This window comes from Zingiber officinale, chromosome 8B (assembly GCF_018446385.1).
Source record: "Zingiber officinale cultivar Zhangliang chromosome 8B, Zo_v1.1, whole genome shotgun sequence".
NCBI classification, from domain to species: Eukaryota; Viridiplantae; Streptophyta; class Magnoliopsida; order Zingiberales; family Zingiberaceae; genus Zingiber; species Zingiber officinale.
Genome location: NC_056001.1, coordinates 41,655,360 through 41,661,359, shown reverse-complemented (window position 1 = coordinate 41,661,359; position 6,000 = coordinate 41,655,360).

Sequence of the window (6,000 nt, the reverse complement as noted above, 5' to 3'; positions counted from 1 at the left end):
TATCATAAGTGTGTTAGTCTCCCTGTGTTTAAGATATAGAATGTCCACTAATTAAATGAGTTACTGATAACTCACTTAATTAATATCTAGCTCCAAGAGTAGTACCACTCAACTTCATCGTCATGTCGGACTAAGTCCACCTGCAGGGTTTACATGACAATCCTTATGAGCTCCTCTTGGGGACATCATCAACCTAGATTTCTAGGACACAGTTTCCTTCTATAATCAACAACACATACTATAAATAATATTATTTCCTAACTTATCGGGCCTATTGATTTATCGAACTAAATTGCACCCTTTACTAAATTAAAGAAATAAATACTAAATATATGCGCTTGTTATTATATCAGGATTAAGAGCACACACTTCTATAATAACAAAGGTCTTGTTCTTTTATGCAGTTAGTATAAAAAGAACTTACCTTAAATGGTCCTGCTCAATACACTCAGAGTGTACTAGTGTAATTTTATAGTCAAGATAAACTAATACCAAATTACACTACGATTATTCCAATGGTTTGTTCCTATCCATCTTAGTCGTGAGCTACTATTTATAATTTATAAGGAATTGATAACATGATCTTCTGTGTGTGACACCACACACCATGTTATCTACAATATAAATTAATTGAACAACTACACTTAGCATATAAATGTAGACATTTGACCAATGTGATTCTTATATGCTTATACAAAAAGCTAGACTTTTAGTATACACTCTAACAAGCTTGACCCTAGACATAGGATTAGATCCATAGCTATATGGAACCCTATGATAGGAAGGGACGTCCTTCTTGGCTTTGGATTTGTATCCCAAACATCTATGGTTATTGGATGACTCTCGCATTCCTAAACCTAGGTTTTTATTTTTGGACCATTGTTCTTAATTTGTGATTTTTCTAAGGGTTCTCTATAATTTATCAAGTCTTGACCTCAAGACTTGATTTTCCTTCCATAAGTCCTCAAATTTTGATTCTTCTTTAAATCCTTGGGTTTTGTTTTTCTTAGGCATGTATCTAAGATCCTTAGAGTTATTGCCTAATTTATTATCTACCTTCCTAGCCTTAGGTAAGGTAGTCTTAGCATGATACGCTACATATTTTTCCTTAATTCTATCGTACTTCCTATTTTCATGATACATGGCATTAAAATGATACAAACTAGATCTAGCATGTTTTTTTATCATGAGTCAAAGGAATTGGTTCAATAAATGATACCTTAAGTTTCCCCTTAGAAGCTCCCCCTTGCCTTGAGCTCCTCTTTTGACTTTGGTCAGATTCTGTCCCTTTGGACATTGGTTCCGATAATATCCATTTTGTTTGCATAAAAAATATACAATGTACTCCTTGCCCTTGCGTGTCATGGGGTCGACATTCTTAGGCTTCTCATTTCCCTTTGGTACCACTTGGCCCTTCTTCTTGGCCAATTTGGAACACTTGCTTTTATAGTGCCCATGTTCCTTACACTCAAAGTAAATGATATGATTTTTATTATTAATAATTGAAATTTCTATACCTTTGCTTGTAGGAGTGACACATATTCCTCCATTTGATTTTAATTGACTTGTAGAGGTGGCACAATCTTCTTCTCAATTTGACCCGGAAGTAGAAGGTTCTTCTTGCTCCGGTATCAATGAATGACACTCCCCCTCAATCCTAGAGGTGGAGGCCTCTTCATCTTCATCCTCTTGCACATGAAACAAAGAGTATGCTCCCTCTTTGCTTTCTTCGTTGCACTCTATTGAGGATGAAGCTTCTTGATCTTCTTCTTCCGATGTTGAGCATCTTTTAACTTCGGACTCCCCTTCTTCTTGATCCAAAGAGTTACCCTCTTTTGATTTGTCTTAATTTGGTGTAGTGGAGGGGGCCTCATGAATCTTTGTCAACTTGCTCCAAAGCTCCTTGGCATCTTCAAATTCTCCTATCTTGTTCAAGATGTTACTAGGCAATAAATTGACTAAAAGTTTGGTCACTTTATCATTGGCATCACATCTTTAGATTTGCTCTTGACTCCATTTTCTCCATTTGATGCTCTTACACTTGTCATTTGTTAGATCTTGAAATCCCTCCATTAGAGCAAACCATTACTCTATCTCTATCATGAAGAAGTTTTTGGTTCTTGATTTCTAAGAATCGAAGCTCATTGATGTGAATGGTGGAGGCACCCTTGTGTCAAATCTGAGTCCATCTCGAAATTCCATTTTGAAGTTGAGCTCCTCTTGATGAAGTCTTTGACTTGTTGAAATTTGGATTTAACTTCTTTTTCCTCTAGCTCGTTGCCCTTTCGACGATGAGTCCGGTGAAGAGCGGCCTTGCTCTGACACCACTTGTTGGGACACTTCGGAGCCAGAGGGGGGGGTGAATAGCTTCTGGCATTTCATCGATGATGATGTTGCAATGGATAAAACTCGACGCAAAAGCTCTCCAATGCTAACAAGAGAATTTACTTGGTATCCACATCAAGAAGAGATAACTAATCTAAGGATCCACACTCAATGCACTCTCCACTATGAAAACAACTCCTTCTTGGAAATAATCCGGAGGTGGAGAAATCTCTTATAACTCAAGAATAAGAAAATACAACTCGAAACAAGGAATCAAATGTAAATACAAATTGAAACACGACTAACACTTTGAACCTTGACTCGCTCGAGCTTTTCTTTCTTTGAATACCTCTTGAAGATTGGAAGTATAGCGACACCTTATCCCTATGCTTCCAAAATTGGCGAAAAGATGGAGTGGAGAGATATGCTAAAATAGTGCTTGAAAAACCCTTTTCAAGGGTTACCGTTGTCGCCTTAATTGATTAAGCATCCTCTTAATCGATTACCATGTCAGCAACCTGAATAAACGACTATATTTTCAACTTTAATCGACTACCCTAGTCGATTAGGCTGAATTGATTATCCAGATCAATTCAGAAACATTCTGTTTAGTCACAAGAAATAGCTTAAGCGATTAACTTGATCGCTTAAGCTTCGAACAGAAACATTCTGTTCGAACCAAAAGGCACCGTAAGTGATTACCTTAATCGTTTATGGTGACCTAATCGATTACACCAATCGATTATGCATGCTTTCTCGTGATTTCAAGCTTAAGCAATTAGCCTAATCGCTTAAGCTGTGGTAATCGATTTGTTGGATTGATACGCATGTGAGAGGGGAGGTGAATCACGTGTTTTTTTAAAACTCATCTTTTTTATTTTTAAGAACTCAGTACGTAACGGAAAACTATGAGAAAAGATGGAAATAGAAAAGCAAGTAAAATAACACGCGTTCAATTTTACTTGGTTTGGAGCCTTTGGCGACTTCTACTCTAAGACCTAGGTCCCGCGGACCTATCGATGGGAAATCTACTAAAACACCTTTTTCGGTACCTCCGAAAAAAGGAATCGACTACAAAAGGACAGAACAAGTGCAACACCCTGCACTTATCCTATTGCAAATACTTAAATACACAAATTATAGCTCCTTACCCAACACCTTTGAAGATTGTCAGCTTAGGCTCAGTGTCGGTTGATTCCTCGGCAATAGTCGGCGCAACAGCGTCGTAGCAGAGTCACGGCAGTAGGTAGGAGTAATCGAACTTCAATCGGATGCGTAGAAGCTTATATGTGAGTTATTGTAGAAGCCTTGGGCGAGCAATCTTAAATAGAGCATGGAAGGCACCTTCTATAGGCATTGAAGGCGCCTCCAATGGGTCAAATTTGATCTCGAGTTTTTCTGGAGCTTATCGCCGAAGAGGTCAATTTTTATCCCGTGGAAGGTGCCTTCCATAGCCATGGAAGGTACCTTCGATGAACAGTATGAAGGTGCCTTCGGACACTGTTCATCCCAAGGCAAATTAGCTCCTTTATCCTATAAAACAATGTTAGTCCAATAAATCAAATAACAACCTATAAGACAAATATTAGCACAACAATAATGAGCAGTAGTAATTAGTTCCTGTTCTCTCAAGACCAGGAACTACTCAAGGTCTCATATTAGATATCCGAAATGGACCTAACCTAGATCGACGCCTACTGTCCCCTCAACTGGGACGCATCCTTACTTAGTCACTCTCCTCCAGTGACTTACCTTTACTTACTAGTTTGCCAGTTGTCTGATCTGCAGACCCAACTGGACTTCCTACCAGATATCCGGTCAGTCCGTCGACCTATCTAGACTTCGCACCAGCTATCCGGTCGGCCCATTGACCTAACTGGACTTCGCACCAACTATCCAGTTCACCTGTTGACCTAGCTTAACTTCTCACCAAATATCTTATCGTCCCGTCGACCTATCTGGACTTCTTACCAGATATCTGGTTGGTCCGTCCACCTATCTGGTTAACTTCTGCATACTTGGTAAGGTGATTAGATCAAAATTATATCAAACTTAACTTAATTATCATTCATCAAAACCTGAGTTTGACCATTAGTGCAAACTGCACCAACATAAATTGCCTAATCGATTACCGAACCCTAACTACCAAACCTAAGTCTAGGGTTCCCTTACCCAACATCCGATCAATGTTGACCTGTTGGGACTCCTCATTGCCTACCATCTGATCAATCTTGACCTACTGGGACTTCTTCACCAAGTGTGCAGTCAATCTTTTAACTCACTTGGACTTTTCTCCTTATGTCAAATGTCTGGTCAACCTTGACCCACTTGGACTTACCATCTCCTTGTGCCAAGTGTCCGGTCAACCTTGACCCATTTGGACTTACCAATCATCAGGTGTCCAGTCAACCTTGACCCACCTTGACTTCCACATATCTAGCTTCACTCACCAGGATTTTCCTTCTGCCTAGCTTCACTCACTAGGGTTTTCACCTGGCTTCACTCACTAGGATTTTTCATCTGCTTAGCTTCACTCACTAGGGCTTTCACCTGGCTTCACTTACCAGGATTTCTTATCTGCCTAGCTTCACTCACTAGAACTTTCCATCTATTTGGTTTCACTCACCAGGACTTTCACTCACCAGGACTTTCACCACCAAGTGTCCGATCAACACTGACCCACTTAGATTTTTATCTTTTATCAACCTTCCTATTGGATTTCCTAGTCAAGTATTCGGTCAACCTTGACCTACTTGACTCTTCTTCATATCAAATTGGTCAAACCTTGACTCAATCTCTCCAAACGGACAATTGCACCTACAATCTCCATATATTGTCAAACATCAAAACTCAACCATCAAGACTCAAGCTACTCAAGCTTAGTCAACCTGGTCAATCTTGACCTAGGGAAATTGCACCAACATAACCTACTTGACTCTTGTACACATTAAACTAATCAATTCTTGATCAAAAGGGAATTGCACCAACAATCTCCCCAAACAGACAATTGCACTAGTAATCTCTGAAACACATATCATCAAATATCTAGTCAGCCGTAACCTATTTGACTCCTTTCTCTCATATTGTCAAACATTGAAACCTAAGCTCAGCACTAGCCAATTCGAGCTTAGTCAACTTGGTCAACATTGACCTAAGAAAATTGCACCAACACTATCCACTTGAGGGTGTCTTTCATGTGCTCTAAGGCACCTTTGCGCAGCTCCGAGGTACCTCTGCGCAGCTCTAAGGCACCTCTAGCGCCCTCTATGGCACCTCCCCTCCACGAGAACTTTATCCTCAATGTTCATCCGTAGAGGGCACCTCCTTTGGATCCAAGGCACCTCTATGCAGCTTTTAGGTGCCTCCCCACAACTCCGAGGTGCCTCAGACATTGTTCATCTGATGTTACTTTTGCATTTTGACCCCTGTAAAAAGTATTAGTCCAAATAACAAACTATACTCTACAAAAAAAAAAGTTAACAAAATTAAATATAATGGATTATTAATTAGATCATATTTTTCAAAGACCAACAGTTAATCATGATCTCAATTTAGACATCCAAAATGGACCTAAACTGGACCAACACCTAAAGTCCCTAATTGGGACTTGTTCTCACTATATCATTCTCCTCTATTACCTCACTTACCAAGTAGAATCGTTTGGCTCTCCTTTGA